The following is a 12,545-nucleotide window of genomic DNA, read 5'->3' on the forward strand; positions in this document are numbered from 1 at the left end:
TTCAGTAAATGTTAGTTTCCTCATAATCTTAGAAGCCTTTCTGTTTACAAAGCACTTGCACATTATTATGGGCTGAATGTTTGTGTGTGTGTCTCGTCCGCCACCCCCACCCCCGCCCCTGCCCTATATGATGATATTTGGAGATAGGACCTTGGGAGATAATTAGGTTTAGATAAGGTCATGGGGGTGGGACCCCCACGACGGGCTTATGCAGCCCTGGAAGAAGAGCTGCCAGACAGCTTTTTCTCTCTACCATGTGAAGACACAGGGAGAAAGCGGCCGTCTGCAAACCAGGAAAAGAGCTCTCCCTGGGACAGAACAGAGTCAGCTGGGACCTTGATCTTGGACATCCAGCCTCCAGAACTGGATGAAATAAATGTCTGTTGTTTAAACCACTCAGTCTGTGGTATTCTGTTATAGCAGCCCAGGCTGACCGACACATATATGCTGGTATTTTATTTATATAATCCCCAATCCTGGGGGTAGGTAGGACTGATTTGGTTCCTATTTCCTGGATGAGGAAGTAGGGGGCTCAGGGAAGTCATGAAGCCCAGCGTTTATACAGAAGGGTCAGATTCAGGGTTAGATGCCACGTCTCTAGTGTCTAACTCAGCATTCTTCCGTGACACTACATTGCTTCTCTATAATGATGGGGCCTGTCGTGTCAGATCTGGAGGGAGTATGGACTTTAATCTTATTTCATTGTTTCTGATCCAATTCCTTATTGGGCTGACAGCAGTGCTTCTCCATCTAGGGCAGTTTTGCCCCCCAGGGAACATTTGGCAATGTCTGGAGACATTTTTGATTGTCTCCATTTAGATTAGGGTGAAGGGTGCGACTAGCAGCTAGTGGCTAGAGGCCAGAGACACTGTTTCAGTGTGTGGGACAGACCTCACAGTTGAGAAATACAATGAAAGACAGTGGAATGCATTTTTCACCTATAGATGACAATACTTATACAGTTTGCCTTCTGCCATGGGCTCCGCTGAGTTTGGGGATCAACAACTTGCTGCAAAGTACAATATAAATCTAGAAGAGTAAAATACAACCAATCTCAGAAATAATAGTCCTTGAACACTTACAAAAATATTATGGCACTGATCAAATTATATTAAAATAACAGGAGATTTCTAAGATAAAACATTTCTGAATCCCATTACCTAATTAAATTGTCCCCATACATACTTAAAATATGAGATATTCATAGCCATACAAATCTTAAGCTTATATGTCAATGTTCACCTGATTCTAGAAAATGGCTGTGTAACCCTAGAGAACTGACAAAACATATTCTAGAACGTTTCTCACGAATCTGTTATTAAAGAAACTATCTGAAACTTTGATGAATTGGATCCCTCACTAACTGGAACTGCTATAATCGTGTTTAACAGAAAAGATAGAAATGGCAAGAAAATAAACTCATGAAGGGATTTAACGATGAAAGGAATTCCCAGGACACTTGTCGGGGTCAGTACTGATGCCCTACCCCCTGTAGGTACTGGAACAATCTGGTGTCTGATATAAATGATCCTAGGGCTTGTGATTGCTTCAGTTTTCCTGGACAGAGTTGCCCTGACTTTGCCAAGGCAGGAAAGTAAATCTAGAAAAAATTGCATCAGAATAAAGGACTGGGGGAGAAATGCTGTAAAAATGTCTTTTGGGGGATTCCACATTAATTGCCTGCAAAAATCAATACCCCAAGTGCTCTATTAATAAGGTTTTACTGTAAAACGCCCCTGTATATATGAAAGATTGAGTCTGAGGTTTGACAAGGTTGCAATGGAGGTACACTCCAGCACATACGTTTTATAGAGGTTAGAGGTTACTGCAAGAAACTCAAGGAATTCATCCTCAGCAGAGCATCCTGAGAGGTGTTAGGCTGGAGGATATTTGATGATGGCGCCTTCCATGATTCCTCCCCCAAAGCACATTGAGATGGTGGCAAAGAAATTCTTTCTTTTGAGGATAAGATCCATGAAGGTCATGCAAAACCCCGAAAAGTAACTTGGCAAACTTCTTTTTTAAAAAGGAAACTATTATTTTTCTTAAAAAAATTGAAATCCACAGAAAATTAAAAGAAAACTACTATAATGTTTTGAGAACTGTAATGAACACTATGCACCCCTCACTTAGATTTTTAAGCTGCTAACATCTTGCTACACCACCTCCATGTTACTTTCTCTAGATAAACATACTGCCTTTGTGCCAAACCGTTTAAACCATTCATTAGTAGGCTGCAAATATCATGACACTTCCGTCTTCAATACTTCAGCATTCATCTCCCAGGAAAAAGAGAGTTCTCTTACATAACCACACCATTAACAAACCTAAGGAAATGAACATGAATTGAATATTATCACCCAACAAACAGTCCCTACTCACATATTCCCAATTGTCCCAACAATGTCCTGTATAACGTTTGCCATTGCATTGCCTAATATGTTTCTTTAGTTTCTTCTAATTTAGAACAATCACCAAGTATTTCTCTGTTCTCCATAACACTGAAATTTTGGAAGCGTCTGATATCGGTCTGACAGTGTCTTCATGATTAGAATCAGGTCAAACAATTACAGCAAGAACACCACACAAGTGACGCTGTGTGTACTCATTGTGTCACACAGGAGGCGTAAAGTGTCAGCTGTCCCAGTATTGGGGATGCCAAGCTTGACCATCATTTGGATTAGGAGATGACCCCCAAATTTCTCCATTGAAAAAGAACCCCCCCGAAATAATAAGTAATTTGTGGGATGATAACCTTGAGGTTTTGTTTTTAACATACAATGATGGTCTTTGCCCGAATAAGTTATTACCTTGGAGGGTTTTCTGATTTTAGTTACTAGTTGGCATCTTTCTATAGAAAGATTTCCCTTTTGCTCTTATTTTCTCTCCACTCCCTTCCTTGCCCCTTCCTCTTCCCCCGATGCCCTCTCTCTCTATTTTTCAAGTATCAGCATTAACTTACACATTTTTGCAATGTTGTAATTTACCGCCATTGTTGTTCCACCCCCGTTTTGGACAACGAGAGCCCCTCAAGACAGCACCTGTGTTCTTTTGACCTGTATCCAACTGTCTTTGAACACTTGCTCCCTTTCCGGCTCAAGATGTGTTAGGCTCATCTTGTTCTTTCTCTGTCTAGGCCTGGAGTCAGTGTTTCTCAATGAATTCTGGTTCCTTTTAGTGGGGAGTGGTATTAGAAATACATACACATGCTCATTTCATATTTATACATCTAATTGACATAGAACATCACAGAATTCTTCCTCAGCTTCTCTCATCCCATATTTATATCTCCCTGCCCTCGCAGTGAAAACGCTGGTTCCCTACAACATTAATTTAGATACCGCCTTACTCTATATTACATCACAAACAAAGTAGCTTCAGAACTGATACCGAGCAGGACCCTGTGGGGCTCCTGGGCACAAAAGCCTCTCTGTGTCCCCCATTTCTTTGATTATAGGAAGTAGGCTTCATTCAGCCTCCATGACCTTCCCTGAGTTCCAATGGGCAGGTTCAAACAGTTGCTAATTAGGGAAGGGAGAGGATGCAGAGACAGGGGAGGAGTAGTCAAAGGAAACAGTACTGCAGCCTTGGGACAAGGTCCTGGGTCCCCATCAAAGGATACACATAACAATATCTTTGAGCTGTTTTGCAGATACTGAAACCCCCTCCAGGTGGGAGAAAGTAACTAATGGTATGCTGCCCACAAGCACGTAGACCCCATACTGGTTGGAACCAGAAGGTCGATGATGGCAACTCCCACTTACCTCCTCACCAACCAGTCAGAAGGCTGTCCATGAGCTGATCACGCCCTCTTTGAACCATTACTGTAAAACTCCTCACTACCCCCTCCAGGTTGGGACACACAGTTTTGAGGGCATTAGCCTGCTGTGTCCCCCTTTGCCTGAAAAAGCAATAAAGCTATTCTTTTCTACTTCACTCAAAACTCTGTCTCTGAGGATTAATTTGGTGTCAGGGTACAGAGGCCAGATTTGGCTTCAAAATTACAACAATAATACCACTAAGAATAGCAAGCCTAACTGTAAATTTCACCACTTATTTGCTGTTCTTCTTCGACTCTATCCCCTTATATTTAAATTACTTGAAATAAGTATGTTTCTCTCACTACACGTGTTTTTATTTTGATATGTGTTACTTATTTTTGTTTGTATTACATTTTAGAGTTTGCTTGTTACATCGTTTGTGATTTTTATTTTTTGGATATGTAATATTATTTTTATTTTTTTAATATGGTTCAAAAGTCAAAACTCTATAAAAAGATATACTCAAAGAAACCTCAGTGCTTTCTGTTATCTTCTCCACTCCACTCCCACAGCCTTCTATAGGTACTATTTTTATCAATTTTTGGTTTATCTTCCCTATTTTTCCTTTTCATAAAAAGTAAATGAATACATATATCTATACTCATATTTTCCCATATTTCTTTTACAGAAGGCAGCATCCTCTATAACTTCTTAAACAGGTTAATGTATAACATGGCAAAATGCAAGTTACCTCCCTCCTCCCTCCCCACTGTACTGTCACTTTCTAGAGATATCAGAGCTCCCAGTTGGCCACCTAGCCTTCCTTGACGAGTTCTAAGTGAGCAGTGGGATCTTAGTGAGCATCTCTGGATACCAGTTGGGAAGTCCGGTGGGATCCTACCCTCTACTGTCCTGTCATGCTTCGAGTGTTTTCAGTGTGGTCCAGAGTAGTCCCAAGCTTCTTGTGCCTGCAGTAGTGGTTCATCATCCAGAAGCCTAGGTTTGTTAGGGGAGACATGTAGCTAGGTATGAGCAGAGAAAGGGGGGCACGGGCCAGGTGGCAGGAAGTCATGCATCTTGTAAACAGCGGGGGTCCATGGGCAGACAAAGAAAAGCAGGAACCTCCAGACTGACAGGAAACCACACCTTTTGAGTGATAAGTGTCCTGGAGACAGACAAAGGAAGGTGGGGAAAGGAGGGAATCTCCTGCGCCTGGATGTAACCTGTTGTTCATTATGATCTCATTAGAAGAAGATTAGCCTTGCAGGTAAGACGCTCTCATCATGCACCGATGCCATGACATGTCCCATAAAAGCTAAATGAGGACAAAAAGCCCTCCTCCACTCGGGAAGGTAGAGTTGGGGTGAAAATCAGGGAACACAACCCCCAGACTCCTCCCCCCTAGTGAATATTCTATCCCTTCATTTGTATGCTCGTCATAATTGGTTTGTCACAGAAGCCCAGGGCAGCACCTCCTCACCTGTCTGCTTGCTCTCCCTCTGAGAGTGTATTCTCGTTTAAGTAAATCCTCACTTTACCTTCTTGACCTCCCCATCTGGTCTCTTAATTCCTTCTGCGACGAGACGAACCTTAAATTCACCCGGGGAACAGGTTGACCCTTAATTTTGACACAGCTTTCCATTACCTTGCAAATCCAGGATTCTCTTGTCTAGGGTGCTAATGAGAGAAAGCTTTGTTAACACAGTCCTCTCAATTAAGATATTTTATATACTGTGCTTTTTAGCATAGTGGTCGGGGAGAATAACACAGCATATTTCTCTTTGAACAATGCATGGCTCCCAAGGGGGCTTGTGATGGTTCATTTTATGAGTCAACTGGGCCAAGTGGTGCCCAGATTAAATATGATTTTTAGATGTGTGAGTGTGTCTCTGGATGAAATTAGCATTTCAGTTGGTGGACTCAGTAAAGTAGATGCCCTTCTCGATGTAGGTGGGCCTCATCCAATTCATTGAGAGCGTGAATAGAACAAAAGGCAGAGGAAGGAGGAATTCACCCATTTTTGCTTCCTACCTGCCTGATTGAGCTGGGACTTTGGTCTTCTACCCTTCGACTGAGAATTACACTTTTGGCTCCCCTGGTTCTCAGGCCCTCAGACTCTTCAGGCTGGAATTACATCACCAGCTTTCCTGGGCCTCTAGCTTGCGGACAGCAGGTTATGGGACTCAGTGTCCATACCTGCATGAGCCAACTTCTCATAATAAATCTATCTATCTATTTACATATTTATCTATTAACTATCTATCTATCTACACACATATATTCCTATTGGTTCTGCTTCTCTGAGGAACACTGACTAATACAGTACTGAAAGTTTATGTTTGGTTATAAACTTAACAGTTGGCTGACATCACCACCAGGAGTGCCTTGAATGACCGCACCACTTTTGTTAGAAAGAGGCAGGCTGGGTAGATCCTGTTAACGCTGGAAAACCTATTTAGAGATACAGAAAAGCAGATAGACTAAGTTTTCAAATTTATAACCCTATGTATTGCCTATAAAAGCAGCTTTCTGCTAATTCCTCTTTGCCCCAACTGTATGAGATATCTCAAATTTCAGTTGTTTTCTCCACACATAGAGAAATTATCAATGAGGCAATAAAACAAAAAGATCCTTTCCAGGCCCTGAGCATCATCTCAGCAGAGGTGCCAGAGTTGTGGCCAAAGTGGCCCCCTCAAGGGAGAGTTTGCTAATGCCCTGGAAAGAAGTCCAGGGTCAGGATGGCCTAGGAAGGGGTTGCTTTGTTAAGTTGGAAAATGCCACATGAAAGCATGACCCTTTTTCCCAGGGGCTCTTGGAAAGGAACCCATAAACACAGGGCTTTGGGGCAGACTCCCCTGGAAAACCATTTATTGCTGTAGCTTCATGGGCTTGGAAATCCTGTCTCCAGCACAGCACGAGCTTGAATTCGTTCTGTCCTGCCCAAGCAATTGGGTCATGTCCCCACTAGGGTGCCCGCCACTCAGATAACTTTGGGAGACAAAGACAACAAGTTAGTAGTACAAATCTCTCCTGGTGCCCTATGTAGAGAATCCAGGTCCTTCTGCAATGCATCTGGATGTCTGCCAGATTTACCATCTGCCCATCTCAAAAATGTCCCATCTTGTTCAACAGGGAACCAGTTTAACTCTGGGTCCCAGGCTGAATGGGTCCTGCAATAACATTATATTTTAGCAGGATGAAAACCAGAGAGGCTTTTGCCCATAGCATGAAGGCTCAGACTGAAGTGCTTCTGGGACTTTACTTTTATCATCTCCTTCAAAAAAAAAAAAAAAAAAAAAAAGCAGAATTACGTGATTATGAAGAATAAGACATAGGGAAAGTGTTTCTCTTTTCCCAGGCTCCCTTATACAGAGGCTGGAGATGGTGGCAAGAATTATTATCTCCATTCTAGATGGGGGTGGATTAGTGTTCTGTAGAACACAGTCCCACCTTTCCCCAGATCTCTTTGACTTCCTCAGTGCCCTGGAAAGTGGGAGTGGGTTTCAAGAACAGAGGATAGTGGGAGGAAGAGAGAGAGAAACTAAAATGTGTTGAGTACCTTCTACTTCCATAACATACTTTCTTTGTGAAAACCTGTCAATGACCCTGCAAGTTAATTATTCCTCTCTGTATTCTACAGAAGAGGCAACTGAGTTTCCCTCAACTGAACGGTTTGCCCAAAGTCACACAAATAGTGAGAGATGGAGCCAGGATTTGAATCTACTCTGGCCAGCCCTTTTCAGTAAATCACACTGCCTCTCTACACTGGAGTCACAATAAAGGATCCTTATAGGAGAGAAAATGTTGGGAAGAAATGAAACAATGCCCAATGCTGGGAGAAGAGTCAATAAAAGACACCCTTATCCCTTTCCTCTCCACTCACCTCCCATTATCACAGGATCAGGGGTGGAAGGTGGGCTGCAGAGGGTGGTACTTCTTTGGAGATAAGTGAAGGGAAAACAAATCAAGGACAGCGGAAGGAAGACACTCTTGAGAATCTGGGAGAGAAGGTCAAAAGGCAATTACCTTTTTCTCTCTCTTCTTTTTTCTTTCATTGTTAAGACTTCAGCCCAGCATGCATTCAGCTGGAAAGACATTTTTGATTCTTGATAGCCAAGAGTAGTGGTTTTCAAACTTTCTGGTCTCAAGGTCCTCTTACTTCATAAAAATTATTGAGGAACCTTAAGTGGTTTTGTTTATGCAGGTTATATTTACTGATATTTACTAAGGCAGAAATTAAAATAGAGAAAATGTAAAAATATTTATTAGCTATTTAATAGGAGCAATAATATACCTATTATATGTTAACATGTTTGCTTAAAAAGGACTGTATTTTCAAAAAAATGTAATGCGTAGATTGGCTTTTTTTTTTCTTTTTGCAACTCTCTTTCATGTGTGGATTAGAAGACAGTGGCATTCTCATGTCTGCTCTTGCATTCAGTGTGTTGCAATATACTGTTTTGGTTGAAGTATATTTGGTAGGAGCTTCATACAGCTCTGTCGTTGGAAAAGGGATTACTTTCATAGCTGTTTCAGATAACTGTTAATATTCTTTGATACTTCAGCAAAGCTTAACAAATGGTAGTTCTTGAAAGAAATGTGGAATGGGAAGCCTTATCAATGCAGTGTTCATGTTTTGTGAAACTGAAATTGATTGCTCTATCTTGCACCTTCAGTATGTCTTTATTCATGCGTGATTGTGTACTTTTCCTACATTGGTTATTTGGAAGATATGAGTTCACGAGTCATGCAAATCTTCCAAATGTTGATTGATTCCATTAAAAATCACATTCACTAACCTCATCAAAAAAGTCTCTAAGTACTGGAAAGCTCTCAAACTCTTAATAACAGATACAAGTTTTCCAATATTCTTATTGTTTCTTGAAAGTTCAAATTTTACCACTGATGACAAACACTAATGACTGTTTCTCTTTAAATGACAGGCTCACTTTGCTCATTTTCAAGAAAATGTCTGCCAGATACACAGATCTAAATAACCAAAGTGTTATGGTTAGTCATTCTTTCACATAAAAATGGTACTCCATGAAACAAGTGGATAGTTTAGCTCAAGTTCAATAGTCACACAAGTGCTTTTCCTTGGGACAACCATTGTCCTTCAGTTTGTACCAGAAGTGCTTTAGGCATATGGCCCATTTTGTCACCTTGAATATTAAAAGGTCTTGTATTCTGAGATCAAAATTTAATAACATTACTACTTTTTTCCTGTCCTTCATCAAGGACACTCTAAAAAGAAACTGGTATTTTTCATCCCCTTGCAAGTATGTGCGTTGAAGAATATGACTGCTAGGAGAGTTTGGTGTCACTTCCTTGATTTATGTTAGTTATGTTTTATCCACCATTGCTACTGCACCATCACTGCAAATGTCAACATAGTTGGTCCAGGATAAAACATTAGATATTTAAAAATTATTCAACACTTTGAATATTTCAGTACCACTTGTGTTTGCTGCCAAGCACTCATGTAGAACATCTTTGATCATTAGTTAGTGCTAATACTAGACAAATTCAAGCAAAACTACAAGTCTAGCCATAGGTTCATCTGTAACAATACAAAAGTACAATTCTGCAGATGTGATGTTAACTCATTTTTCATGTTTACAGCTAAATAATTTGTCAAGTTACTGTATTTTTGGAAAGTGGCAGGGTCATGATTTCTTTAAAGAACTTTTCATCCAGCAGGCATTCAGCAAATGTCAAATGTAGAAGCTTTATTAAAGCCTCAGTTATTATGTTCACTTCTCCAGACAATGCCTTGGACACTAAATCTCAAAATGATGCCACCATTTAATTGACACCAAAGTGCTATTCAACAATGTTCTGCTGCATAATACACAATAATTTAGGTGGTAAGTTATTATCATTAATAAAACTGAAGAAAAGATAGCTTTCGTTATATTTTTCGTCTTATTTACATTTTCTTCCAGTTTCTTTCAGTAGTTTCTTCTCTTCCATGAGTCAAATAACTCTTTGTTATCTCAGTTTTATCTTTTTCAGCATTTTAGAGGTAGACAGTACAGCTGTAGGTTGAAAAGTAAGTCTTAATTCTCCCCTTTAAGCCAAAAATCCATCCTAAAATACAAGGAAAACATTTTTAAAACATTTTTATTTGTTTCAGAATAAAATTATATTACATCCCAAAATAATGTTTTGATAAAACTTAAAAAGTTTAAAAAGTAAAAAAAGATTTTTTTTGCAAAAGAAGGCAAAAATTATATTAATTTTTTGTTGTATTTCCACATAGGTATGAAGAAAAGTTAGAAGTTTTAAAATAATAATTTGTTGGAGGGTAAGGAGATAACATGAATTATAGCTGGTGTTACTGAAGATAACTAGGAAACTCTCAGTAGAAGTCTTGAGAACAAACTGAGCTAATCTCACATGTTTGTATCCTAAGCCCACAACTTAAAAACATTCTGAAAACCCCAGGAATATACACACTAGCCATCAGAGCAATGGCAGCATCCCATACCATATAGCTTGAAAAAAGTACCTCTATATATCTGTGAGAGAATAAGAGTGAAAAGGGTGAATAACATCTTAGTGATATTAGGACAATAATTTTGACATCTGGAATTCCCTCACAGAACTTCTGGTTGCTTGAAAACTGCAGGATAAGAGAAAACTGAGCTAGGATCAGAGCAAAGAAAGAAAAAGCTTAACTATTCAGGACCTTTTTTTAATCTTTAAGGGAGGGGGATAAGGGACTTGAGGCTTCCACATCATTGGCCCTAGCTTATCTGAGTAGGCAAGCCGAGAGGAATTTGGAGATAACTCCACTAGCCAGGAATAGAGGGTAATTCAGCTGGAGTGTATCTTGTTTTGTGATTCTAAGTTGACTCTATGTAGAAGATTGCTGGCCTGGGTACCAGTCTCATGGAGTGTTGGGAACACATAATAGCCATCAATCAGCCTGAGGTCTTTTAAAGGTGAAAAGGGGAAAAAGAGTGGGAAAAAACCCTGCATTTGAAAGAATTACCTGCCCCCTCCTGAACCATCAAATCTCTAGTTCTTACTTGTCTGTTTCAAATCATACTTTAAAAATTAGGTGATTATTTACTTCTTCACCAAAGTTCTTCCATTATCGTTTCTGATTCGCATCCCCATATGTCCATTTCATTGCTTAGGATTTGGATTAGGATTGCCAGATGGTACAGAAACCGTGCTGACCCAAAGGTGACTCCTTGAAGAGGGGTGTCTTAGTCCATCTGGGCTGCTAGAACAAGATACCATAAATTGGGTGGCTTATAAACAAATGTTTATTTCTCACCGTTCTGGATGCTGGGAAGTCCAGGATCATGGTACCATCACATGTGGTGTTTGGTGAGGGTATCCTGGTTTATAGATGACTGTCTTTTTGCTGTGTCCCCACATGGCAGAAGGGGCAAGCTAGCTCTCTGTGGTCCGTATCATGGAGGTTCCACCCTCATGACTCAGTCATCCCCAAAGGCCTCATCTCCTAAGACCATCACCTTGGGAGTTAGGTTTCAACAAATAAATTTTGGGGGCACACACCATTCAGACCATAGCAAGGTGTAATGTTGGGTCTTCAGCGCCAATGATATTGTCTGGAAAGGAATGGCATTCTAATTGTTTAGAAAGAACAGATGCCCTTCTGATTAATTCTCCCCCCATTGAATCCTAACTGGCTGATTCACAATTTCCATTGTTTTACACTTCATCTTTCCCAACTCCATTCCATTGGAAGATTTAAGATAAATAAAAAACAAAACAAAAATTATTAAAAAAAACAATAAAACTCTACAGCAGCACAGTTCATTAAAACTTTCTACAGTGATAGAAATGTTCTGTATCTCTGCTGTCCAATATGGTAGCCGCTCACCACAGTGGCTATTGAATCTTTGAAATGGCTAGTACACTGTTAAATTGAATGTTTTAATTTAACTTAACAGCTTAATCTTAAATAGCTAGATATAGCTAACGTCAACCATATTTGATAGCACATCTCTAGACATCTTTGGCCACGATCGTTCTTCCCGGTTTCATTTCTTTTTCTGTACTCCTAAGCTCCTTGGGTTTTGTGATATTGTGATTTAAGATGGGCGTGGGGGAAATGCTGGTATTCTTTATTCCCTACCTGCTGCAGTGGTCATGGGACCAGGGCTGGAACTGTAAGGCTGGTAGGAGGGATGATTCCTAAGCAAAAATCTGTAACTGTGTTTTTAACCTTTACATCAGAATTCCTAAGGGACTGATGGGGCAGGATGTGCCTTCACCTCATCCGGTAAAATTGGGATTAACAGTCAATGCAGCTGTATTTCCTGGTTGTGAAGATAGCCCACTAGTTCTGTACCTATGTAATCTATGTGACTACATGAACAGGAGTAGACTGAGGGGGAGGGACTTGCTGCCTGCAATCTAGACCAGCACAGTGGCTGAACCCATCCAATTGTGTAAAAGTCTGAGTATAAATGGAGAGAAGGAAAAGTGGTAGATGAATAAATGGGTTATGTAATGAGGGAAATCCAATGTGATAGTAGCACCTCTAAAGAAGCTCAGAGCAAGAGATGGTACTGTATCTTCGCTCAAGTATACCACATGCCTGAAAGGGTAAAGTCATATGTTTCTGACATCACGTCTGCTTTTGGAACCCAGTAAAATCAAATGGAAGTCTGCAAACCTGTGTGGCCTTGCCCTGGGCGATGTTTTCACAGGATATGATGATGGAATGGCTACTTGCTATGACTGAATGGGATTATAGTAATGTGCCAGTATCTTTTGACTTTTATGATTGTTTTGCCATAG

This window comes from Mesoplodon densirostris, chromosome 6, assembly GCF_025265405.1.
Source record: "Mesoplodon densirostris isolate mMesDen1 chromosome 6, mMesDen1 primary haplotype, whole genome shotgun sequence".
In the NCBI taxonomy this organism is placed as follows: Eukaryota; Metazoa; Chordata; class Mammalia; order Artiodactyla; family Ziphiidae; genus Mesoplodon; species Mesoplodon densirostris.